Source organism: Gossypium hirsutum, chromosome A06, assembly GCF_007990345.1.
Source record: "Gossypium hirsutum isolate 1008001.06 chromosome A06, Gossypium_hirsutum_v2.1, whole genome shotgun sequence".
NCBI classification, from domain to species: domain Eukaryota; kingdom Viridiplantae; phylum Streptophyta; class Magnoliopsida; order Malvales; family Malvaceae; genus Gossypium; species Gossypium hirsutum.
In genome coordinates this window covers 35,015,878-35,043,707 of record NC_053429.1, presented here as the reverse complement: position 1 = coordinate 35,043,707, position 27,830 = coordinate 35,015,878, and the positions used below count along the sequence as shown (strand labels likewise).

Sequence of the window (27,830 nt, the reverse complement as noted above, 5' to 3'; positions counted from 1 at the left end):
TAAAGAAACTAGCTAATCATGGATTTGGATGAAATTATTCCTAATTTCATATTTAACATGCAAAGAAAAAAATTAAATAGAAAAAGGGAATAAGAGAATAATTCCATCTCGATGTCGATTTGCACGTGAAAGCCGAATTTCCTTTGACAGTTGTGAAGATAATTCCAATTTCAATTGGAAACTAAAAAATAATTAAATAAAAACTACTTAATTAAAGGCTTGGATTAAGATTGAATCCAAATTAAACAAAGAACAAATTTTGTTTATAACATAAAAAAGGACTAAATTCAAATAAAATAAAAAACTAAAACTAACTAAATTAAATGGCTCACTTGGCCAAGCCTCTAAAATAAGGCTAAACACACCTATTTGTAGAAAAAAATGTCTGGCCTAATTAGGTTAATTATAACCTTCAAAACTGATAAATATTCGTTGTGCAGGCTAAAACACCCTTAATTAAATTATCTGATTCGTCATTTGGTTTTGCAACACCACAAGATCATATGCTGCCTTTATCCTTCGTGTTTTCAGCCTGAAATTAGTGCCCTGCACACTCAAGTAGCTCGTTACTTCATCCTTAGGCCCGTATTGGCCCATTAGGTCATCGTATGGCTAAAAATTGCATAAAAATACTTATTTTATATAAATTAAACTAAGCTAATAAAAAATAAAAAAGCAATAAAAACATGTCCGACAAGACTCTAATTTGTTGAATTGTGGCAGATTAATGGGTTAAGAGAAATAGAAGTTAATGAAAGATGTAATAGAGGTTTGAGGTCTCTTACGGTTGGCAGGATATTATTGCCTGTTGTGAAAGGTTTTCATTGATTGTTGTCCTATTGACTATGTTTTGGTATAAGGGGGTGCCTTTTATTTGGAGTGATATGTGTTAAGATAGTTTTGAGAAATTGAAGGAATTGAACTTTGGAAAATGAAAATGGGTCGAAATGGTTATAGATGATGATCATATTAGTGACTTCCATTTGAGAAAGGTTTTGGTGGATGTCGATGTTGTAAGTGGGAAGTCTCTAATTGAACTACGTATGCATGTTTAGAATTAGGTGACTATGAAGGCTTTGTTGCTAAGCTTTAAGAGAAGTTAACTTGGATTAAAATGAGTCAAGTTATATAGTTAATTGATAAGAAGATGTTGGGAAGTGTTTGGTATGTCAACAAATTAAAGTTGAGTACCAATTTTTATCTGGGTTTTTGTGGTTGAGTTCAATTTATGAGTGGAAGTGGAAATGTGTTGGATGGATTTTCTCATTGGATTGTCATTTACTTTGAGGAAATAGAGGCACAATTACGAGTGGTGGTCAAAATATGCTCTTTTTCTGGTTGTTTATATGGATTAGTCTCTTAGGAAAACTCATCAAATTATATGTTGTGGAGATAGTAAGGTTGTGTGCTGTGTCAGTTTCGATTGTTTCCTATCGCAATCCACATTTTACTTCGAGACTTTGAAGAAGCTACATGAGTCCTAGGTGACAAGATTGAATTCTAGTCTTACTTTTCGTCCGCAGATATGTTGTTAGTCAGATTATGTTATTTAGATTTTGGAAGAAATGCTTTGAACCTGTATTATTGACTTTGAGGGTAGTGGGAGCAACATTTGTCGTTGGTGGAGTTTGCATATAATAATAGTTTCCAGCAGAGCATTCATATGGTTCTATATATTAGTACAAATGTTGGTGTTACATGCAATTGTGTTGGTTCGAGCTTAGTGAGAGAAATGGGTGTTCGACATTTTCTAGTTGTTTGAAAATCGTATGTGTACGTGAAGCTAAAGGATATCAATCATGATGTTCGTGACAATATGAACTAGAATGTTTCTCCATAGAAGAATATATTGAAGTTCGATTGGAAAGTTAAACTGAGTCTGAGGTACATTGGTTTGTTTAAGGTGTTTAAGAGAGTTGGTCCTGTCTAGTATTGTTTGGTTTGCCCTCACGAGTTAGATCATATTATAGCGTATTCCATGTTTTGATGTTGCATAGATATTGATTGAATCCTTTGCATGATTGTTTTCAGTAGAGCCAGTCGAGGATCGACCAGAGTCATTACATGAAGAACAACCAGTGCAAAAGCCATAGTGTTGAGGAAACATTTTGGGAACTGGGAGAGTTTGTGTTCTCAATCTCCCTATCTCTTTTTAAATAAGTTTCAAGAACAATTTATTTTAAAAGAGAGGAGAATCCGAATGACCCAAGTTTCATCGATGCTGAAAAGTTCAATATTGGGTCGATTTTCATAAATAGATCCATTTCGAAAAGTTAACTGAAAGCTTTCTGGGAGTGGTTATGGTAGTGGATTATAGTCTCATTAATTAGTATTTTGGCATGAATTAGAATTATTAACGAGTTAACATTGTGGGTTTAGTAAAGCTTATAGACTAAATTGTAAGGTTAGCAAAATTAATAGAGTCAATATGCAAAAACTAAAAAATAGCATTTAGGATAAGAGACGTTGAATATTTATTTTTGCCCAAGTCTATCTTCACAAATACACCATAACTAAGCGTTGTATGGAAGAAATTGTTGTTGATGGCTATTTTAGAGAATCAATTTGAATTTCTGCAATTAAAATATCACTATTTCCTCTCAAGTTTTCTCTCATCTTTTCATCAAAATTATGATTTCCTCTCAACAAATTTAGATAGATGATCTTGTTCTTTATTAGACTTCTTTCATAAAACAATAATTATCAAAAAAATATATTTCAAGTAATTTTAAAATGTTTGGTTTGTGAAATATTATGTATATTTTTTATCATATTTTACAAAAAAAATACAATAATTATACAATAATTTAATATATTTTAATTCATACATTCAAATTTTCAAATTACACGAGAAAAAAATTAGTTCATATATATAACAAAATATGAGATTTATTGTTGGTTCTTGTAAAATTAAATTTAAAATTAAATTGGTATAGTTAAAAATTTAAAAATAAAATAAAATTATATTACATTTTCAACTTAAAATCTCTGACAAATCTAATATTTTGTTATTAATACACCGATGCTGTCATATTATTTCAAAAGTTAAACATTGTAATGATGAGTATCTTTTAATAAAAAAATATTACCCATGTCAATTATTGCAAGTACATGAATCAAATTTCGTAATTTATTGGGGACTAGCAACATATTTTTTTACCAGCCAAATAAAACCAGTCAAACTTAATCACCGTTTTGATCTGCTTTGTCTTTGTTATCCCATCATCATGGAGAAATAAATGTTTTCATTTATTATTAGTCATTTAGTCATTACTATTTTCATTCAATTATTGTATATTCATGGCTTCTTTTTGTTTGATATCATAAACAATGTTAAGAAGATAGATACAGTATTGCCGTTGGCATTGGCACCAATGAAATTAATTTGAAAGCTGTGTGTAGGTGAGAAACTGGTTGGAATATATTAATAATATGTAATTCGATATATACTATATATATTTAGGAATCCGTACTTCCCCATTTTCCCATTTCAAGAAAGTATGGCTCTTGCAAACAAGGATTTGGCTAGTTAGGTTTTAGATTTTTGGAGTTCAAATTTTATTACGTGGCAATTACAAATTAGGATTTGGTTGGTTAGGTTTTAGAGTTTTTAGTTCTTTTTACTTTGGTTCGATTTTTCATCCATTGTACTTTATATTAATTCTGTTATACATTATAATTATTCAAACATGTATTGTATTTATAATAGTGAAATCTTTTTTTTCACAGTATATCTCTAGCTATTTATTACCCAACGTAGACACATGACACTATGAAAAAAAACTTGAGACCGCCTTACATCACTTTGGTTAGCTTCCCATTTGAAGATCACTGAGATGGTCCTTAATCTTGTTAGGGTATACCTAAAGACCAATCATGAGATGATTGTAATCACATGCTTGTTTTACCTTGTTTGTTAATATAAGATATTGCCATTGTTATCTTAGTTTCTTTTTTCTGTGTGTGTAAATAAACTGATTAATAATAAAGTCCTAAAAATGACATGATTATTCTTAAAAGGTCCTTAGTTAAGTATTATTGTGCGTTTGGATATTAATAATGCATTGAGACTAATGTGTAGTTGATTGATGTCAAAGTGTTGCCATTGAAATATGGATGTCAAAATCAATACATGAGTATGAGTTGGAGACAACATACTGGACTGACCCACCATGAACATGTTTCTTGGATTATTATGTAATAGTCACAACATTACTCATAGTGATAACTATGTATACAATCTTCAGACTTGAGATCATCATTGTCCCAACATCGTGAGTTGTATATTTTGATTGTTAGAGTATGCCAAAAGACCAATCATGAGATGATTGTAATCACATATTCGTTTTACCTTATTTATTAATATAAGACATTACCATTACTATTTCAGTTTCTTTTTCTGTGTATATAATTAAATTGAATTGTAATAAAGTCCTGAGAAAATATAATTATTCTTAAAAGGTCATAGTCAAGTATTATTGTGGGCTTGGACAACAATAATGCATTGAGACTAATGTATAGTTGATTGATAACCAAGAGTTGTCATTCACATAGGGATGTCAAAATCAATACATCAGTATATGTTAGAGAATAACATATTGAACTGAGCCGCTATGAGTATGTTTCTTGGATTATTATGTGATAGTCATAATATTACTCATAATGATAACTATATATATGATCCTCAGACTTGATATTATCATTTTCCCAACATCGTGAGCCGTATATTTTGGTATAGCCAAAACGTCTACCGCGACAAGTTGTACTATAAAGTCTGATGTTAGATATACCACTATCCATTTATTGGAATATGATTGATCAAGATAGGATTTATCCCTCCTACATAATGGAAGCAATATCTTAGGCCTCTTGATGGAGTGAGACTAGAAATACATAGCCATACTCGAATAAGTTGATTGAGATATTACACTCATTTGTTTATTGTAGTTTGCTCAGCAAATCAAGAAATGTGATATTGGACTATACAAGTGTGATTATTCCATGACTTGTGTCCAATCTAGATTTTAAGGATGAAAGGATATAATACATGAAAAGATTATTACAGAAAGGTCATGTCGAATCACAACTTCTTCTAACTTGGGTGGCAATGATGCATTGTTAGATGCCACTCATTGTTTGTAATGTTAGAAACATTCTAGTATTACTACCAATGTTACAAGAGCCTACAGGGTTACACCCTATAGTTGAAATGAACAGAATCCAAATACAATTGATATTGTATTTAGTTGTCCCATGAATTAAAATAATTGTTGAATTAATTTAATAGTTAAATATTAAACACATTATATGTACAAACTTTTGTACACAAATAGAGAACATATATAAAACTAATATATAAATTTGATTCAATCAAAATATTAATTGTATATATTTTACCGAATTTATTAATATAAACAATTATATTAAATAATTTCGGTCAAAAAATAAAAGACATGGAAATTAATATTCATTTGCAAATAATATAATTAATATTGAATTTGATTCATACAAAATATTAATAGTATATATTTTACGAAATTTATTAATATGAACAATTATATTAGTTAATTTTGGTCAAAATATAAAAAACATGGAAATTAGTATTCTTTTGGAAAGAATATAAATCTTTTTTCTAACTTTTCATTTGTCTTCTCCATTAATAAGGGAATAATCATATATTCTTTTGAAAAGAATATAATTCATTTTTTTTCTAATTTTCCATTTGCCTTCTCAATTATTAATAAGAGAATAATCTTGGTTTTCCTTTTGATATGTGATATCAAATAGAATAAAATGATGATAATCCCTTAGTGTGTTCAGGTTATCAACTTAATAATTTAAAAAGTCTAGCAACCATTTTTAATTCTCTCTGAAAAGTTCAAAAGAAAGTGGTTGTTCGTTTTTTATGGGGTGGACTACATAGAGGCCGCAACGTTTTTGTTGTGGCTTAGAATCGACATCGAATCAATACCATTGTAACATCCCCAACCCGTATCCCTCATCGGAACCGGGTTACGGAGCATTATTAGAGTTTACAGATCAAACAGACAAAAATTTCAAGCATTTCATATCATCAAAACAAGTCAAAATTTAGGGTCCATTTGTTTGCATGAAAACATTTCATATCATCCAATTTATAAAAATACCAAATATAAATCAATTTGCCTAGTTCATGAGCACTTAAACATAGAATTAAATTCACATGCCACCTATCTAGATTTAGAGTCCGTTTGTTAGCAGGAAAACATTTTCCAGAAAATGTTTTCCTAATTTTTCGGTGTTTGTTTGACTGAAAACATTTTACATTTGGAAAATATTTTCCGAGACGCAAGTAAATGAATGGGTTTTAGGGGAAAATTTCTTACGGATTTCATTTCTGTAAGACATTTTCCGGTTCCTCCTTTATCCAGGTAAGGCTGCTTCTCCTTCTTCCGTTCTTCATTCTTTTTCCTTCTTCCGTTCTGCATCTTCTCTTCCAAGTAAAAGTCCATTGCATATATTCTCTTTTAAGCATATTCTGTTTCGTTTCCTCTCTTTCTCTCTTTCTGAAGCAAATCTACCATGAATTCTTCACTGGGTCTTGGCTTAAGGTATGGCATAAAGCTCTTTTTTTTTTCTTCTTGTTCTTTACTTTTCCACTTTTTTAACTAATTTTATGACTAAAATTTGTTGCCTTTCTTTGTTTCTTTATCTAGGCAAGAAACTTGAATGATTTTGGGATTCCCGAGCTCAAATTTTTAGAAAAGAGAAATACCAAAAATAAGCTTGAAATTGAAATCGATCGGTTTCAAAAATCTCCGATATTTGTTCTTTTCCTTGTTGATCTCTCTTCAGATTCATCATCTTGTTGCGGTTCTTCAAGACTCCGTTGTTGTTTCAGATAATTCTTTTGTTTTCGAATCAAATTTTTGTTAGATTTTTCTGTTGTTGATTCGATGAATTTTAGTCAAAATGAGTTGAAATTGATTGAAACTATTTCTAATAGATGATAACCAAAAAAAAAGAGTTCTATTGAATCGATTACTTTCGGTTCATTGAATGGATGATGGATGTATGTCTTCTTGTATGTATATAAACCAAAGCTCTAGTTTAATCGAGGGATAAAAGCAAGATTAATGTTTGTTTTTCGTTTGGTTGCTTAGAAAAGAAAAACGAAAAAAGGAAAAAATAAGTATACGAATTAATAAATGTTCTTGGAAGTGAATATAGATTGAATTTTCATTTTATCGAAATAAAATTTTGATTAATTAATTTATTATGCTTTGAAAATCAATAACTTAAAGCTAAATCTATTAGTTGAATTACTGAAAAGTTGTTATGTAATGTAAAATTTTCTCGATAATTTATCTGAGTTTTAAGCCCTAAGCTAAATTGATGTAAATTTCATCCAATAACATATAATATGTATACAGATAGATAAAATTGCTTGATATTGCGTTACTTGGTGATTTGCTTTTACTTTGGGGAAATTACTTAACAGTTAAGTGCATTGAGCTAGTCTTGTTAATACCTCTTCTTCAGTAATGAATATTTTGAGTGTCTTTCAGAGAAATGCTATAATGAATTTTGATTTTTCATGCAGCAACCAATTTGTGTAAGTAGTTCAAGTAGGCCACGTTTAAGTTTGAACCAGCGACTTCCCAGAGTTTTGCTGTGTAACAGCCCGATTTTAGGTCTAGTCAAAACAGTGATTTCGAAACCACTATTCTGAGGCTAGAGAAATCATTTTCAATATTATTTTTATGTGTTATAGCATATTCATATGAGTGCATGAAAATTTTGGTGAAATAATTTTAACGATTGCTTGCTTAATTGAGAAAAAGGACTAAATCGCATAAAGGGAAAAAGCTTTGTTTTGCTAGGTAAATGTGTTAAATAGCTAGAGAACCATAATTGGGGGTCTTTAAAGAGCAAATAGACCCTTAAGAAAGGCTTGGTCGGCCATAGAGATAAAAGAAATAGAAAAGTCAAAATTAGGTGAAGTTAGTGACCTATTTTGACTAGAAATAAGAATAAAATAAAAAGAGAATGATATCATCTTTTCTCATCTTCTTCTCCACCGAAAATACCAGAAAATAAGGGGTTTTGAAAGCTCAAAAATATCAGCCACTTATATCTCTTGCAAGTAAGTGATTTAGATAGCCTTTTTTTATTATGTTTTGCATTTTTAGGACCCTTCTAGCATAATCTAGCTAATGAGGGGACTATTTTACAAAATGGTTGTAAGTATAGGGTTTTTCCATGGGAGTATTTATGTTTTTCTGAATTTTTATGGAATAAAATGAGTCATGGTTGTGTAATAAACAACTTTTTTGAAAGGAGTTTGCATGAAAACACCTAAAAAGGGCTATTTTATAACGTTTGTAAAATAAGTTGTAAATGTGTGAAATAATTGAAATTGTGAGTTGCTATAGTTATAAAAAAATTCATATAGGCTTGGTAAGGGAGGAAATTCAATAAAAATTGATTTACGAGCCTAGGGGTAAAATCATAATTTTTGTGAAAGTCTAAGGGCAAAATGATCATTTTTCTAAAGTATGAATTTTGGAATGTTTTAAATTAATATAATGATTAAAGTAATGAATTTTATCATTATAGAGAAAGAAAATCGAGATTTGGGCTTAAATTGGGAAGTACAAGGTTATGAATTGAAATGGAGTAATTAACGGAAATTGCATTCGAGGTAAGTTCATGTGACTAAATAAGCATGTTATCCATGTTATTGTTAAAATTACTTGATATCTATCTTCCTTTGGTTATATTGAAATATATGTTGATGATACTGAGTATGACGAAAGTGATGTCAAACGTTAATAACTTTTATGTGAAGATAGAATACATTAGAAATTTGATGGAATATGTTGTTCCATAGAACAAGTAAGTTGTACGTAAATAATGCTAATTTAATATTATCATGTATTGTATGATTAGTATGGTATGAATTGTTGATTTGCATTGTGAATGAGAATTTATATAATGAAGTCTTCCGGTTGAACATTAGGAATAGATTTGGATATTCATGCCATGGCATTAGGTGATATGTGTGCTAGTGTAAGACATGTTTGGGACATGCATCGGCCACATATTGAGGGCCAGTGTAAGACATATCTGGGATATGCATTGGCCTTGAGATATACCAACCAGTGTAAGACATGTCTGGGACATGCATCGGCATTGAGATGAGGGCTAGTATAAGACATGTCTGGGATATGCATCGGCCTCGAGATATTCAAGCTACTGTAAGACATGTCTGGGACATGGCATCGACACCGATAGATGAGAGCCAGTGTAAGACCGGTCTAGGACATGGCATCAGCCTCGATATATGAAAGTTAGTGTAAGACCTATTTGGGACATGGCATCGACTTTGATGTGCTAGCCAGTGTAAGACCATGTCTGGGACATGGTGTCGGCATCTTATCCCATGTTTGGGGCTAATGAATATCCTGTAGTATTCCAAATGGTTCAACTGAAGATTTATGGTTAGTATCGAAATTAAAGAACGTATAACCATGTGGTGAGTGGTACAGGTACCTAAACAAGAATTATGAAATACGAGCTTCATTTACGTGGTATGTTTAGTAAGGAAAGAAAGTGAGTAAGTTATGCTTATGACCATCTATGTATTTTACATGAAATTGATGAGATGTGAGTTCAATTCATGTTGTATGATTAATAAGGGATGAATATGAGTAAGTAAAGTATATGAGCATGTTGAGTAACACAGGTATGTATGCCAAACTCATGAGAAATGATTTCGGTTTATGATATACATTTGGCGAGGATGTAAATAGGTAAGCCATGCCTATGAGAATGATTTTGTGATGACCTTATGATTATAGGTCTATACGTGTGATGTATAAACATGTTTTTTTACCAGTGTGGTGGAAATGAATTAATAAGGTGTGATAAACTTAGTATCATTAAGTTACACTAAAATAGTTTTGGACAACAGCAGCAGTCTAAATTTGAAAGTTCACCAAAAATTGCGGAAATTGAGTTAGAGGCTGAATAAAATATGAAATTAAAGATTCATGAATCCAGTTTCACATAGAAGAAACAGTGTAAGCAAAAGAGTTTTGTATTATGAAATATTTAAATTGTTATGAGACAGAGTCAGAATCATTTTGAATTCCCTTGTCCTGATTTGGGAAAATCATTAAAAAATTTTAAAAAATAATTATGGGTTAAAATTTATATTATTATAGTCCTTAATGAGTATATTTTCAAAAGAAAGAAATGAGAACATCATTAGAGTCCCGTGTGAGGAGATAATTAATTTTTAGTAAAGAAAGGTTGAAGCTATCAAAGAACAGAATAGGGGTGACTTTGAAGAATAAACTGTACTAATTGGTTAAACCAAAAATTCTAAAAATTTTATGGTAACAATATATATGAGTATAGTTTCTGGAAAAATTAGCGGATCTTAATTTGGAGTTCCATAACTCTAGATATAAATAATTTAGTGACTATGACTCAAGAAAATAGCTTGACTTGAACATAGAAAATGGCAATTATGATAGTATTACCTTGAGATCATGTTGTAAGAATTGGTGGAAGCATATTGATAAATTGCTTATTATTTTCATACAGTCTTACTCAACTATAAAGCTCACCCTCTCCTTTCCATTTCTTTAGTGTTGTCAGGTTAGCTCGGGGTTGGAGATCGTCAGAGGATGCATCACACTATCAAGCTATTACCTTTGGAGTATTGATACATATGTTAGCGTTTCCAAGTGAGTGGCATGTATAGGGATCTAGTTATATGGCATGTGTATTATGATTTTGGCCAAATGTATTGGCTTATATTAAGTTATATGCATATGGCCACGAGATGTGGCTCATATTGATTACGGTTTGTAAATCTAGCTATTCATGTTATGTCTAATGTTTATGATGTGATTATGTTTGGTAATATGACATGTGTGTTGGATGTATGCTCCATAACCATTTGAGGTGATCGTAGCTATGTAGTAATTGTTTGCTATAAAAACAACATGACGATGGTTTAATATGAGTGCCTGAGGAATAAGTTGGTAACTTAGCATAATGGTAAACGTGGTCACCAAAATGACGGGTCTTATGAATGTGAATTAATGAATCTAGACTTGGTACTTTATGAGTAGGTGCATTATGTGTAAGAGGACATGTCAATGTTATGAATCTGTCTTACTAAAGGGTGTTTAATTACTAAAATGATGTCATGATTTGTGATTTTGATGTGCATAAGGCTGTAAGGGATTATGGGAAACATGAAGGCTTGGAAAATAGCCTAAGTGTTGGCCACACGGGCTGAGACACGGCCGTGTGTCTCAACCGTGTGAGGGACACGGCCTGCAGACACAGTCGTGTGGCCTGGCCACCCGGTTCGATTTGCATGCTGACATCATAAACAGGGAGTTACACGGCCTGAGGACACGGCGTGTCCCTATGTCTACAAGGGCGTGTGACCTTGTTTCATGGGAAAATTTTCTAAGTTTTCCTGAAACTTCTCAAAGTTCTCGATTTAGTCCTGAATCAATCCCAATGTATGTTTTGGGCTTCGTAGACCCAAATAAAGGATGACATGCATGTGTTTGAAAAGTTTTGAATTAAAAGAAATTTTATGGCTCGATTTTTGTATGTATGTGTATGTTTAAGTCTGATAATGACTCGTACCTTGTCCCGATGTCGGACACGGGTAAGGGGTGTTACATGCTGCGAGTAAGAGGTGTGTCCATTTCTTCAAACAGGTTGGTTCTTGGAGCTCTCTGCAGGTTTCAAATTCATAGCACTTGCATTGGTTGTAATTACTGTGATTATTTTCTTTGGGATAATTGAGGCTATGGTTGCGGCCTTCTATACACATGTATAAGGGCACTAGACATAGTTCTATTTCAGTATATATAATAAGTGCATGTGTAAATGTGGGGCGTCCATTTATTTGTATATATATAACAAATTGGTAGTTGTGGTCGTGTTTAAGAGTGAAACTATAGCCAAATTTCTAGCCTGTGCATGTTAGGGACAGGAACCATTGCACCTACCATTCTATTGAATGATTCTGACTACTCGGTTTTAACATTCAATAGTAATGGTAATAGTAATAATAGAAGCTTTGATCTCATGGGAAGAGCTTGAATTTCTTCGATATCTTTTTTTTCTCCTAGTCTTTCATCATTCGGGAGACTGCTAATTTGGAACTGTATGTTAATTTAATTGCAGGAAAAGAGATGGTTCACCAACTGTACGGCACGAGAGTAACCATACTGGCTAGAGACTTCATGCTTGCTCAATTGTCATAGTACCTTGCAAATCTTGAAAACCTTGAAGTCATTAAGCTCATTAGCCAGGTATGTAGGACCTAGGCCTAACATTTACCGTCTCGTTTGGATGTAAACCCAAGTATTGACTAAAAGTACCACCTGTGGAGATTCAAAATGTGTCGTGGCTATGGAGATAGTTCTCAAATTGTTGATATTTAACTTTAACTAATCTCAAGTGTATCCTCATTAATGATATTGCAAGTTATTAAGGATTTTTCAAGTGGTGAGATTAAGCAGGCATTGAGTTTGTTTGACTGTGATGTCAAACTTGAGAACTATTTGCTAAAAAGTTATTACAAAACAGCTTCATTCATTGCTGCTAGTACCAAGGGAGCCGCCATTTTCAGTGGAGCTTATCGTAGTGTACCAGAGCAAGTGTATGAATATGCAAAGAATCTTGGCCTATCATTCGAAAATGTTAATGATATTGGATTTTACACAATCAGCAGAGCAGCTAGGGAAACCATCTGGTAGTGATCTAACAAAAGGCAACCTCACAGCACCTTTAATTTTTATGCTCCAAACGGAGCCAAAAATTAGAGATATCATTGAATTTGAGTTCTGCGAGACTGGTTCCCTTAATGAAGCAATCAAACTAGTAAAGCAATGTGGAGGAATCGAAAGGGAACAAGAGTTGGCAAAAGAGAAAGCTAATATTGCAATCAAGAGTCTCCAATGTCTTCCTCAAAGTGATTTCCGGTTAGGGCTTGAAGATATGGTGATGTTTAATCTAGAAAGGATTGCTTAGTTTAACTAATAAAAAACAAGCAGCATGATACATGACAGATAAACATGGCATGAAGTTGAAGCCTGTACCAATAGAGAACAGCTTTCTTAGGATATTAATTGCTTCCTTGTCACTGGTTGTATATTCATACAAGGCTTTCAGCTTTGACTTGAGCTCCTAGTTTTAATGTCTTCAAATTATACAAGGAAAACCTATGTTATAGGGGTTTCTCTTTTTCTTCTTAAAGTATATGTGTTTGACGTTTATCTGAAAAAGTGTGAATAGACTTTAGTTGTTTTCAATTTATGACGGTTAATATTCTAGCTTAATAATTGAGTATTATTATATATTTAATTTGATTCATTGTAATATATGTAAAAACAATTTAAAATATAAATTTATTAATATATATAAATTTGTTAATATATGTAAAAACAGCTTTTCCGAAAAATATTTTCAGGAAATCTACCAAACAGCAGAAAATATTTTACACAGATTCATCCAAACACCAAAAAAGTAAATCATTTTTTAGAAATAATTTTTTGGAAAACATTTTACTGGCAAACAAACGGAGCCTTAGTTCAATTTATCATGTCATAATATGGCTTAAAAAATAAACACATATTTATATGTATAAAACCAACCAAAATTAAACTTATAACCTCATTTACAATCAAACTACAAAATAACTATTATTTAAACACCCTAGGTACATGCTGACACAAAGGATAAACATCACCAAATTTGAGTCCAGGATCGTTGCTGGATGCTGAAGCGACGATCAAATTTAAGTATCTAACCTATGTACGGAAATCAAAATCGTACGCTGAGTAAAACTCAGTGGTATTTCTACAATCCAAATACTTAAAGACAAAATAATATAATAGGCACAATTAAATATTAAGCACAATTGAATATTTAAAATTCACATTTATTTATACAATAGTATTAACCATTGAATATTCAATTCATAATTATATCATTCATACCCAAACTCAATTCTCATTATTTGCCAAAAAATAGCTTCTCACAATATGATACACATTTCACTTAAACAACAATAATGTTCATTCCATGTCTAATTCATGAATACACAATTCATGTGTCTCAATCTATATTTCAGTTCACAGTCTCATTTTCATTTCATATATAATATCATCCAACATTGATCATAGTGTCATTTCATTTAATTACCCCTATTAACACGACTCAGACTCAGACGAATAAATGGGTCCAACCAAAACAAACCAGTTTGGCACCCAGTGCCTCATCGGATAATTTGAAGTAGTAATTTGACACCCAATGTCTTATCGGCTAAACCGAAGTAAATTGGCACCCAGTGCCTCATCGAATTAATTTGAAGTAGTAAATTGACACCCCGTGTCTCATTAACTCGAAGTTGAAGAAATCCCTAAACTCTTCCAATCCTATGGCATGCCATCTATATCCGACTTAGCCCGATACAATTAATAGGGTACCAATTCACTTTTCCAATACAACTAATATTCATTTCAAATGAAATAATAAATATATTCAATATATATATACCAATTCAATTCAATCAATATAAATCCAATAAATTCATCACATAACGAATCAATTCATTTCAATTGCAAAACACAATAATTCTCAGCTCAACACTTACCATATATATAAAATTGAATTATAACAATTAATAACTATGTTCGGATTATAAAAATACAAACCAGGAATTTCGAGCTATCCGATGTCGACTTTATCTTTCCCCTTTTTCGTTGAGGATTCCGATACGACGTTAGCTACGGAATTAAAACAATTAAAATTCATTAATACAACATAATTTAATTTCATATTAAAATTTTCAATTTTTACTCAATATTTACTTAATTTCCAATTTAGTCCCTAAACCGAGACTAATTAATTTCTTCACAATTTAATTCTTTATTTCCATCCTAGAATAAATTCAATTCTCTATTTTCACATAAATTCCTAAATTTCAAAATTTTCACAATTTAGTCCTTATTACACAAAATTTACTATTTGTTTTACAATTTAATCCTTTTTCATTTCTAGCTTAAAAATCTATCAATTTAGTCCCTAATACTAAAATTATTTAACATAGACTACACTTAAAAACTCAATAATTTCTAAAATTTTGACATGAGTTAGGTAGTATTTAACACCGGGATTCCAAAAACATAAAAATTACAAGAAAAATGATTAAATTAACTAACCAATTGAGTTTTGAAATTTGAAACCCTAATTTATCCTTTCATTCTTTCCCTTTTTCTTTTCTTTCTTTTTCTCCTGTTTCGTTTCTATTATGTTTCTTTCTATTTCTTTTTGTTTCTTTTATTTATTATAATATATAATATAAAATATATATACTTAATGATTAATATATAATATTATAATATATATTTTAACTTTTAAGTTTTATAAATATCTATCATATGTCGCCTCATTTAACAACAATAGCATAATTGTTCCTTTAGTCCCTTTAATTTTTCTTTAATCTATAATTGAACTTTTACCCTATATGCAATATAGTCCTTATACCTAATTACTCTTAATTCATGCAAATTCACTTAACCAAAACCTAGTTAACTACACAACTACCTTCATAAATATTTTTAATAAATATTTACGAGTCTGATTTACGGGAACAGAATCCCAAGAATGCACTTTTTTTAATTTGATCCTTTTTAATTAATTAACCATCGAAATGTTAAAATTTCTTAACGAAATTTTAGTACCACCTTAATGACACTCCGTAAATATTTATAAAAATATTTACGGCTCAGTTTATAAATACGGGGTCCCAATACCTCATTTTCTAAAACCACTTGAACTTAATAAATCACTTATATAACATAAATTATCAAATCAAAACCTTTTTTTTTTTAAATCACATTTGACTCGTAAATATTAAATAATAATATTTGCGAACTTACTCGTCGGATTTGGTGGCCCAAAAACTACTATTTCCGACACCACTGAAAAACAAGTTGTTACAAGCATCCTTTCTACATTTCTAGTAAAGAAGGTATATTTTCAACCCTATTTCAAGTCGATTCATTCCTCGTACATGGATCCATGGTTGATGATCGCCGAAATAATTTTTCCGCTGCACCACGACACGTATCAGTGACCCAACATTGATATAGTCAAACGTCTATTGTAACAAGTTGTACTATAAAGACTGATGTTGGATATGCCACAATCTATGTTGTGAGATATGATTGATCAAGATAGGATTTGTCCTTCCTACATAATGGGAGAAATAACTTATGCCACTTGATGGAGTGAGACTAGAAATGCATGACAATGCTCAAAAAAGTTGATATAAGATATTATAGTTATTTGTTTATTGTAGTCTACTCTAAATATCAAGAAATATGAGATTGGACTATATAAGTGTGATTGTTCCATGACTTGTGCCCAATCCAGATATAAAGGATAAAAGGATATAATACATAAAAATTTATCACAAAAAAGTTATGTCGATTCACGACTTCCTGTAACTTGGGTAGTAATGATGCATTGCTAGATGTCACTCATTACTTGTAACATTAAAAATGTTCTAAAATTACTACTAACATTACAAGAGCCTACAAGGTCACACCCTATGGTTGAAGTGAACAGAATCCAAACCCAATTGGTGTTATGTTTAGTTGTCCAATGATTTAAATTAATTATGGAATTAATTTAATTTGTTAGTTAAATAATGAGCATATTATGTGTACAAACTTGTTGTATACGAATAGAGAACACAATTAAAATTAATACATGAATTTGATTCATATAAAATTTTAATATTAATTGAATATAGTTTACTGAAATTATTAAAATAAATAATTATAATAATAATTTTGGTCCAATATTAAAACACATAAGTTAATATCATTTTGGAAAAGATACAATGTTTTAATAACTTTCCATATATCTTTCTAAAGGGATAATTTCATTTTTAATATGTGATATTAAATAAAAGGAAATTTGATCCTGAATGTGTGTTAGGGATTTTATAGTAAAATTAAGTATAGGGTCTAGCAACTGTTTTTAATCTCTTTGAAAAAGTTCAAAGAAAATTTCTTTTGCTATTTGTTCTTTAACTGAGTGGACTATGAAGAGGTCGAGAAACTTTTTTTTGCGACTTGTATTGACATTGTTCAAGGGGATCGAACCAACAATGTTTTTGCTGCTTTTCAGTTTTAAAAGGTATATATTCAACCTTTTTTCAATCCAGCTTGAAACACTCCTAACCCGTCTCTATCACCGGAGTAAGATTACAGAGTATTACTAAACAATAAGAAGCATTTGAACATTCTATCAATTAGTACAATAATCACATTACAACCCATTCGTAATCATGTACAACATCCCTAAATTGAGCCCTTGAGAATTTGAAAGTAACCCAGAAACAATTTCAGACCAATTTAAAACAATTTGGAAAGTTAAGTAAAAATATGAATAATTTGCAAAACAAGGGTCACACGGGCGTGTGGCCAGGTTGTGTGTCTCACACAGCTGAGATACACGCCCGTTTCTCAGGCCTTGTAACAATCGAACTAAGGACACACGATCGTGTCCCAACCGTATCCTCACCCGTAAAACTCTCTGAGAAGAGTCAGACGGCTAAGTCACATGCCCGTGTCTCAAGTCATGTCGACCCAAAATGAACCTTAAAGAACAAGTTTACTAATTCAAGTTTACTTGGACTCTAAGTAATTCATTTAACTGTCAAAAGACCTATTCAAAGTGACATTAAACAAGCAAAAAACATTCTAAATCAACCATTATAAGTGACTAACCAATGGATCCTCATTGGTACCACAAGTATACATAATTAAACAACAAAAAGAACTATCATTCAAAGCATTTTAAATCACACCATCTAACATTCAATCAATATGCCAAACATAGACATCTCAGCACAACATTCCAAACACATTCTTATCATGAGCTTGCACTTAAACATCATACCTCATTCACATATATCATATAAGTTGACTATTTGCACTTAAGAGCATACTTTAACAATTTACATATCAAAACAATAGTAATGACATGCAAACCTATTACATGCCATATAATCCAGAATAAACATTCCAAAAACTACCAAAAACGTGTGGATAGTGTGACTTGAGTGCCTATTCAACCGTCTAACCTTCAAAGTATCTACAAGTACAGAAAATAACACAAGTAAGCTCATTGAAGATTAGTAAGTTCAACGTACTAGCACGATAAATCTTACCGAAGTATATACAACAAGTCAAATAATAATATAACCATATGTGATCCCTGTCATCCACAATCTCAATGGTGAATTGTAAAATTCATTTCAAAACTCAAGTACATGACAAAACCGTTAAAAATCACTAAACAAATTAACTTACCGAGATTTACAATCTGATGAACGACTTCCAGATGAGAGCACATCGACATTCCAACCAAACACAACAGATGCTCATAAAAGCTAATCCATATGAAACATTCCAATGCTCAAAAGAGCTAATCCATCACACCAACACTCAAAAGAGATAATCCATCCGAAACACACCAATGCTCAGAAGAGCTAATCCAATCGAAACACACCAAAACAGGGAGTATAACACAAAAGTTAGTAACAAATCCTGAACCTCGGTATACTCGGGAAACATATATATATTACTCCACAACAATCACCACTCTAATCCCCAATAATAAACCATATCTCGATTGTATTCTATCTCGCGTTCAATCCGATCCAAGTATTGAATTTCAACAATTTTTATCAAATAACTTTACATCATTTATAATCAAGTATATTTATTATATCACATTATACAATCAAACATTTCATATAGATATTAAATTATAAATATGAACTTACCTGGACTGAATTGTAGTAGTTGCAAAAGCTTAGGGACTATTCCGTAATTTTTCCTTTTCTATGAGTATCAACTGGGTATTGATCTAAAATGTAAAATTTTTCAATTATTAGCTTACATTTCACTTCCAATTCACTTTACATTTTATACTCTTTTTATTTTTTGAATTTACACAATTACCCTTAACCTTTAAAACTTTTACAACTTAGTCCTTTAACCCGAAAATCATCAAATTAACCATTTTTCTCAATTTAACATTATAGCTTAATAAACTAGGCCCTTAAAAAATCCCTATTAAATATCAAATTCACTAGCAAACCCTAAATGTTTGACATTTTCACAATCTAATCATTAAATCAAAATCTAACAAAAATCGCTTCACAAAATCACCAAAGAACACAATCAAAGCTTGAAATACATAATTATCATCAAAAACATTCAATATTCATCAATAGAAACTTCTAAAATTTTTAACAGATTCTAAAACGAAGGTACGGGCTAACTAGACCTAGTTGCAACGATCTCAAAAACATAAAAATTACAAGAAATAGGTGAGAATTGAGCTCACATGCACAATGATGAAGAAACCACAACTTGAAGCTCCTTCTAATGGTGGTTTTGGCAAGAAAAAGAGAATGAATAGGAAACATCTAATTTCTCAATTTATTGTGTTTAATTTTAATTTATTTACCATTATGTCATTAACATTTAATAGTTTATCATTTTTAAATCAATTTGCCGTCCCACTACATTAATTAAGGCTTAATTATCACATAGATCCTCCCTCAATTACTAATTAAGCCATTTGATCACCTAAATGCTTTAATTACTATATTTTGCATGTTTTACAATTTAGTCCTTTTTATTTAATTCACTATCTAAACGTTAAAATTTCTTAATCAAATTTTAATACGACTCTAATGACTCCATAAATATTATTAAAAGAATATTTACGAGTCAACACAATGGAAATTTGTGGTTGTGAAACCACTGTTTTGTAACCACTGAAAATCGTGTTGTTACACAACTCGTTCCTCGTACATAGATCCATAATTTATGATTGTTGAAATAATTTTTCCATTGAGCCACGAGGCATATAGCAGATCAAACACATTTTACATCACTCAACAGGTCACAAGGTGATCAGTCACTTGGATGTCGTGTCTTCCAACCAACCCGCTTTTAGCATGAACACACTCACTTCTGATATGGGACCTCCGAGGGGTCACTAGGTGTAACAACGTCGTACTATGTAAGAGCCATACCAAAACATATGAAAACCCACATAAAATGACCTTGCCACTTGGTCAACTGGACAATCTTCATGTTTTAGATTTGTCTATGATGTGACATTATTGGACACGACCTCCCTCTTTATAAATACCCTATATAAAGATAAAGGGAGAATCTTTTCCTTTTGGTCTTCTCAGTAACCCTATGCTTTACCTATACTCATTCTTCCTTGCACCTTTACTGCTTCCCTTCTCCAGCTATCAACCTATCTAGGTTAATCGGCCCCCTTTGCACCACCATATTTTCCTCATTTTCTCTTCTTTTGTTATACATTTGTATCAACAATTGGTGCGGTGAAGTGGACTGAACTATGACTTCCTCACAATATGGTGCTCCCTCAACCTAGCTAACCCATCTAACTCCACTAATCCATCAGTTTCAATACCTCTTATTAACCCCATAACCCCTAAGTTTCTTTTAAGCCAAAACCTAACTCATTCATTTGCTTCAACTCAACTTGTTATCTTTACCTTCCAACCCTCGACATTGTTCTCTCAGCCTCCTTCTTCACTTTCCAAACCCTTTCTCTCTTTCTCTCCTAGTTTATCACGTTATCCTCCTAACCTCTTCCACCACTTTTTCATCTGCTTGTATCATGCTCTCACCCACCAACCCACAAACTAGGTAGTTCGTGGCATTCCAGTCTCAGGTAAGTCCAAGTTCCTCTTCCTCTATCCTGAGGGAACTCTTCTCCTAGTACCTCCAGCACGCCCTCTTATCTTGCCTATTTACTACACCTCCCTAGGTAGCCATCACCACTACCCTTGTAGATCAAGCTTTTCATCAGCAACCCTTTGCATTCAAAATTAAGTCATTAAGATGCAAGAGAAAATGTGCTGCTTGGAAGCATAGTTGTCTAAATAGTAACAACATTTTTAAGAACAGTAGGAACGTTAACTCCAGCTTAGCTTGAAAAATACACAAACTAGGAAATTGATTGAAGAGCTTCAAGTTGCCCAAGTTGCTACCCAAAGGAATAACCGCTGTCACTTGAAAGATTCTACTTAGTTTACTTTTAGTGGAGAAAATAATCAGAGCTAGTGTGATGATCTACCCACTAATAACAATCAACTGACTATTTCTCATGGCCAAGATATTTGAGGCAACAATCCTTCCTTGTAGGAGAAAATGATGGCTCTGAGGATGGAATTGCTGCAAAAATTTTGTAAGGGAAAGATTGATGAAACTTCCTCAAGTTACTTTAATGAGCCTCTTTCTATGGAGGTTCTAGCCTACAATCTCCCATCCTTCTTCAAATTTCCTAAGGTCTCCTACGGTGGTATGGGGGGCCTAAATGACTGTTTGGCTTATTATAACAACTACATGAACATCCTTGGTGTCACTAACACACTTAAGTTATGGGCCTTTTCTATGAGTTTCACTCACACTGCTTGAAATGTGGTGTTTATCCGCTACCGAAAAGCTCGATCCATACTTTTGACCAATTGGCTGGACTGTTCATGAGTTGTTTTCTAGCGAACAAAACCATGCAGTAATCTACCAAATACCCCATGCCCATGCAGCTATTATGATTACAAAGGTAGTATCAGATTATTTTTCCATTCAAGCCTTCATTGTTGGTACAACTCATTAGATCCTCAAGCACCATATCATTAGAAACCCTCCAGATAAGTTGTTCACCCTATACAAACTAGCTCATTGATTCTTGAAGTGTAGTGAGATTTAATAAGGTAGTGCCAGGTTTTCCAGTCCTACAAGCCGAGATGCCCACCCCTCGTGCAACTCTTTCCCTCTTTGTTAATTCTCGAGGAAACAGAGATATCATCTTTAAAGAGGAGATGGAGGAAACAGATAGTACAACCTTCTGCATCAAGGGGGTCATCATTTGGTATCTATTGTTACTTTCCCTACTCGTTCAAGACCTATCCGGGATAATAGAGCCAACAAAAGCTAAATATAAAGTGCCCCATACAACTATTTTTTCACATACGATCACACTTCTTCCCCGACCTAGATCTTTAATCAGGTGGAGCATCAAGGATACTAGAAACCCCATCACCCTTACTCTCTAACCAACACCGAAATAACTCCAACCACCATTATTGATTCTAAAATGATCCTAGCTACCATACCGAGTATTTTTTCCATCTAAAGGATTCCATTAAATCTGCCATTTGGTAGGGTCACTAGACGCAACTTCTAGCCCATGAGCCTCACCAAACAAATCAATTCTATAATAAAGGTAGTGAATCATCCTGTAACAGCCCGATTTAGGGTCAAAATGGAATAGTGGTTTTGAAACCACGAATTCGAGGTTGAAAATTTTATGACTGGGTGTTTAATTTGATGTTTAGGACTAAATTGAAATAGGTGAAAAATGTGTGTTCTAGTTCATAAAGTACACGATTGAAATGGGGGTTTTAAGTAGAGGTCCTTAAATATTAATTAGACCATTATACTAGTTTGGACAAAAATACCTAAAGGAAGATAAAACACCATAGTTTTTAATGAAGGGCAATTTAGTCATTTGGTAAATAAAATAATAAAATGGGAAAACAAAGCCAAAATTGGTATCATCTTCACCAAGCTTGGCCGAAACTCTCATAAACACCATAGCTAGGGTTTTTCCCAAGCTTTCAATCTCTATAGTAAGTGCATTCAAGCCCCATTTTTAATGTTCTTTACATTTTTGAAATCCTCGTAGCTCGGTCTACCTATTTCTACCATTATTTCGAGTTAAGGTTTATGTTTAAAAATTTAACCATGAATGATATGCATGTATTTTGATTTTTTATGGTAGAATATGAATGTTTGAAGTTAGGAAAATGATCTTTTCTAAGCGATTTTTAGCGAAAACGAGCAAAACGGGATAATCGGTAAAAATACCTAATGTTCATAAGTACATGTTAGAGTGAGAATTTGACGTTGTCATAGAAGAGAAAAATGTTCAGCATGTCATAAAACATAAGAATAAGGGCTGAAATTAAATTTCTGAGCCTAGGGGAAAAATCATAATTTTGTAAAAGTTAGGGGGCAAAAATGTAATTTTTTCATAATGTGATTTTTGGATTGAAATAGATAGTATAAGTGTTAAATGAGCTAAATGTGTTGTTATAGATCAAGAAAGGAGTGGAATCGACCTCGAACGGGGGAAGGAAAAGATTTTGGACTAAATTGCAAAATTTCCATATTTTGCACCGAGGTAAGTTTTTATGTAAATAATACATTATCTTTATTTATGTTTTTATATTTCAGCATATTTTATATATTGTATCTGATTTTGAATCATAATCGACTATTAGAAGAATGGAAATAAGTATTAGAAAGTGAAATACTTCCTGGTTGAACCTTCGGAATCGAAAGATATAGATGGTATGTAGCTAGGTCACATGTATGGTGCCAAGTGCACATCATGTGTACAAGAGAGCTATGAGATACTATGTGGTAGCTAGGTCACATGTGTGATACGGGATGTATACCATGTAGACAAGAGAGCAACGGGATAAATGTAGCTGGGTCGCATGTGTGGTTCCAGGTGAAGGACACCATGTAGACAAGAGAGGTACGAGATAAAATGGCTAGGTCACATGGGTGGTACTAAGTGTGCATGCTCACCATGTGTATGTGATGGGTGGAACTACGCACTGAAACCACCAAGTATCGGAGACTCAATCTGAAGTGTTCAACAGAAAATTCGACTAAATGAAATTATGTATGACTTTGTAATGATAAGTGTAAGAATAAACATGTGTAACGTATGAGTAATAAGCTTGATATGTGACTGGAAGTTGGAAAAATTGTTAAGGATAAGCAAAGAATGCAACCAAAGTGTGAAAGATCAAAATTGATAATAAAACTGTTTGGACAGTCGCAGAGATGTGAATTTGAAAAATCACCAAACATAGTAGGAATTTAATTAGAGGCTGAATAAGATATGAAATTAAATTTTAATGAGTCTATTTTCATGTAAAAGAAATAGAGAAAGTAAAGGAATCCTATATTTTGAGATATTTATATTTTTGTGAGACTTGTTCAGAATGACTATGTGATCCACTGTTCTAACTTTGAAAAATCATTAAAAATTATACAAAAGTAGTTAATAAATATAGTTTATATTCCTAGATTCCTTATTGAGTCTAGTTTTAAATGAAACAAATTTCATGGCTATTTGACTTTTTTACAAGGAGAAAATTAATTCGTAGTGAACAGAGGTCAGATCAGTCGAGCTGTATAACAGGGGAAACTTTAACTAATAAACTGTACTAATTGGCTGGACCAAAAATTCTAGAAAAATTTTAGTAAGAAGTAATATGAGTTTAGTTTCATGAAAATTCATAGATTTGAATTTCGATTTTTGTAACTCGAGTTATGATTTATTCAGTGAACATGACGCAAGAGGGACAGTTTGATCAAATTGGAGTAAATAGTGAAATTAAAAATAGATATAATTGAGTTATTTTGTAAACATATTAGATTCCTTATTTATTATTTATATACTTACTTACTAAGCTATAAGCTTACTTCTTTTCTCTCTTTTGTCTTAGAGTGTCATCTAGCTAGCACAGGAGTTAAAGATCGTTGAAGATCTGCCCGTACTATCAATACTTTTGGTATTTGAACTAAACATTTTGAATTATGGCATGTATAGTAGGCTTAGTTATTTTGTTACGTGTCATAATTGCCTAGGTTTAAAATATTGGTTATAGTATTTGACCGATTATTTTGTACAAAGCCATTGAAGTTGGCTAATATTGTTAAAGGCATATGTTATAACGATTCATGTTCTAATTGGATGCCATATTTTTGTCTCGGTTTTATTTAATGGTATGTGTTATGTTCTGGTAATACCTCGTACCCTGTTTCGGTGTTGAATGCGGGTAAGGGGTGTTACACATCCGATGCACAGCAGGATAATAAGGGCAAACAACTCGTGCGGGGATCATCGACTTCCTCATGGAGGGCAATGTTTAATGGGCTACTTGCAATTCACTACAACAAAATAGTCCTAAGACAACACTTTTGGGCTGACACTTTTCTGAGTGTTGGGATAGATTTACAAACATAAACTTTGGCCAAGTCTTTGTATAAAGGAGATACATGCCTAAGGTAACACTTAAATAAGAGTCGACTTTGTCCAACACTATGCTGACACTTTTGGGTCGACACTTTCCTAAGTGTTGGGATAGATTTGCAAACATACACTTCGGCAACTTTTTGTATAAGGGTTGGGATATGCATGCGTAAGGAAACACTTAAATAAGATTCGGCTTTATCCAATACTACTGACAGTTTTGGGCCGAAAATTTCCTTAGTGTTTGGACAGACTTGCCGATATACACTTTAGCCAACTTATTGTATAAGAGTTGTAATATGCACGCCTAAAGCAACACTTAAATAAGATTCGGATTGTTCCAGCATTATACTGACACTTTCCTAAGTGTTGGATAGACTTGTCGACATACGCTTTGGCCAACTCTTTTTGTAAGGGTTGAGATATGCATGTCTAACGTAACACTTAAATAAGATTCGGCTTTTTCCAACACTATGCTGACTTTTGTTATACCATTCCCAACTATATAAAAGTGTCACCATATGAAAATATTTAACCGCAAACATAATTTTTCTTTTTCCTACCTAAAAATTAATAAATATTATAACCTTAAAAAATTTATAACCAACCCATTTGGTTTCTTTTCCTTCCAAAAGAAAGAAAACTTTTTTCCCATTTCAATTTTGACACCACTACCATCACTCCCCGTTGGATTTTGGCACCGTTCAAGGCTGATGCTAGCATCATACACATATCCATGCCCTTACGGTGATCTTTTTTACATAACAAAAGAAGAGGAAATCAGTTGTTGCCCCAAATGTTCTCTTTACATCACCCTCATCTAGCATTTCGCATCTTAGATTCTCTCAGATCTACCCTATCTTGCTCATTCCATCGTACATTTTCATTGATAGTTATTATCTTTATATATTTAGTTAGATCCATGATGGATTTCATAAAGGTATTTGATTAGACAGTTCACAAACTGTAAGCTCTAACCTTTGTTGCCTGGAATCTTCAATAAAAATTTGATTTATTACTGTTTTTCATTGTGGATTAGTTTATTTCATTTTTTTATTTTTTATTTCAGAGAGAGGGAGATTAATCTAAAGGTGTTGAAAGTTTCGGAGATCGAGAAGAAGGTTGTATCAATTGCAATTTAATGATTCTTCAAATTCTCGTTGACTAGACAAATATGCTTAAGATTTAATTAGTTGTTATTAGATCCATTTAATTTTTTTTTCATGAAAGGAAATCTTAGAATTATAATTTGGAGTATAATGTAAAGAATTGACACTGGTTGATTTTGAAATAGAAACATTAGTAGGACATTAGAATATAGTTACTGAAAGAATGAAATTGGTTTATGATATTGCAATTACTTGTAGTTTTAGAGCTTAAGGTTGAATTGAAACTCATAGACTGAATTACATTTAAAGTTTTATCCTTTAATAAGGAACTGAAATTAGAATTTAGAAGTTTCAAAAAAAAAGTTAGAATTTGGAGCTTTAAGGTTGAATTGAAACTTAAAAACTCGATTAATCTAAAAATTTTAACCTTTAATAAGGAACTGAAGTTAGAATTTAGAGCTTTGAGGTTGAATTGAACTAAAGGAGTAAGTTAAATTGAAAAATTTACTTTTTAATGAGATGAAGTTTAAATGTAGAGCTAAGAAGTTTGAAATTTTGAATTGTGATTTTGCTTGTAGGTTCAAGTTTTGTGGGCAACCGATCCTTTAGCTCAATGGAGAGACAGAATAGGGTCATGCTAATAACGATAAAGGGACAACATCTCCATCAAAACTCTTGCTGCCTGGGTGCCTTTAAGCAAGAATGGAAGAAGTAATAAGCTTGCATCAACCATAGTCAACCTAAGAACCATTGATGATGATTCTTCAATGTTAGAATTGCCATTTAAAGGTAGAGAAATTATTACAAAGTAACAATAGTGCTAGTTGTTATGAATTAGGTTCATTTTCACTCTAATTTCTAGAAATCTAATGTCTTTAGGGTAAAAATGGTTTGTGTAAGGGAATTAGAGAAATGAGTTGAAAGAATGGTGTTGTTTTGGTTTATGGCCTTCTATTGATGTTCATCTAGTAGCAAAGAATGCAATGTTTTCTTTATATTGATCATAATTTTTTTGTTATATATATTTTGATATGTTTTGAAAGATTCAAGTATTTCTTGATTATAGAGTATGGGTGTTTGTTTAAAATGGGTATACTTTTTTCATATGTTCTTATATCCATGTACGTCAAGTTGAAACGTTGGTGAGTTTTTTCATTGGAGATTGATAATTTTTATTCTTATTGATTCATTGGATATAGCTTTGAAATAAGTTAATGTTTGTTTAAAATGGGTATACTTTTTTCAAAATTTCTTATATCAATGTGTGTTTTACATTTTCTTAAGAACCTTTGAAATAAGTCAATTAGTATCGTCTCAAACTTCTCCAAACCTAACACATACAAATTTGCTAATATTTCACCAAAGTAGACTCTTCAAAAGTCGGGAAAAAAAGTTGTAAAATACATGGGACTTGAGCCAACTATGTAAGGTGTTGGCGCAGATAACGTCTATCCCAACCTTTTAAAATTTTCCTTAGAGGAGTCTATCCCAACCTTTTAAAATTTTCCTTAG

At 32.1% G+C, this 27,830-nt stretch overlaps 1 long non-coding RNA gene and 1 pseudogene across 1 annotated transcript; both read left to right on the top strand.

Moving 5' to 3' along the window:
- Positions 1-947: 947 nt before the first annotated feature.
- On the top strand, positions 948-13,060 carry LOC107895443 (solanesyl diphosphate synthase 1, chloroplastic-like; annotated as a pseudogene).
- Positions 13,061-25,859: 12,799 nt separating this feature from the next.
- On the top strand, positions 25,860-27,325 carry LOC121230618 (uncharacterized). The gene is made up of 3 exons (XR_005928616.1): positions 25,860-26,149; positions 26,279-26,330; positions 26,897-27,325. It is a non-coding gene; the product is annotated as an uncharacterized lncRNA (long non-coding RNA).
- Positions 27,326-27,830: the final 505 nt, after the last annotated feature.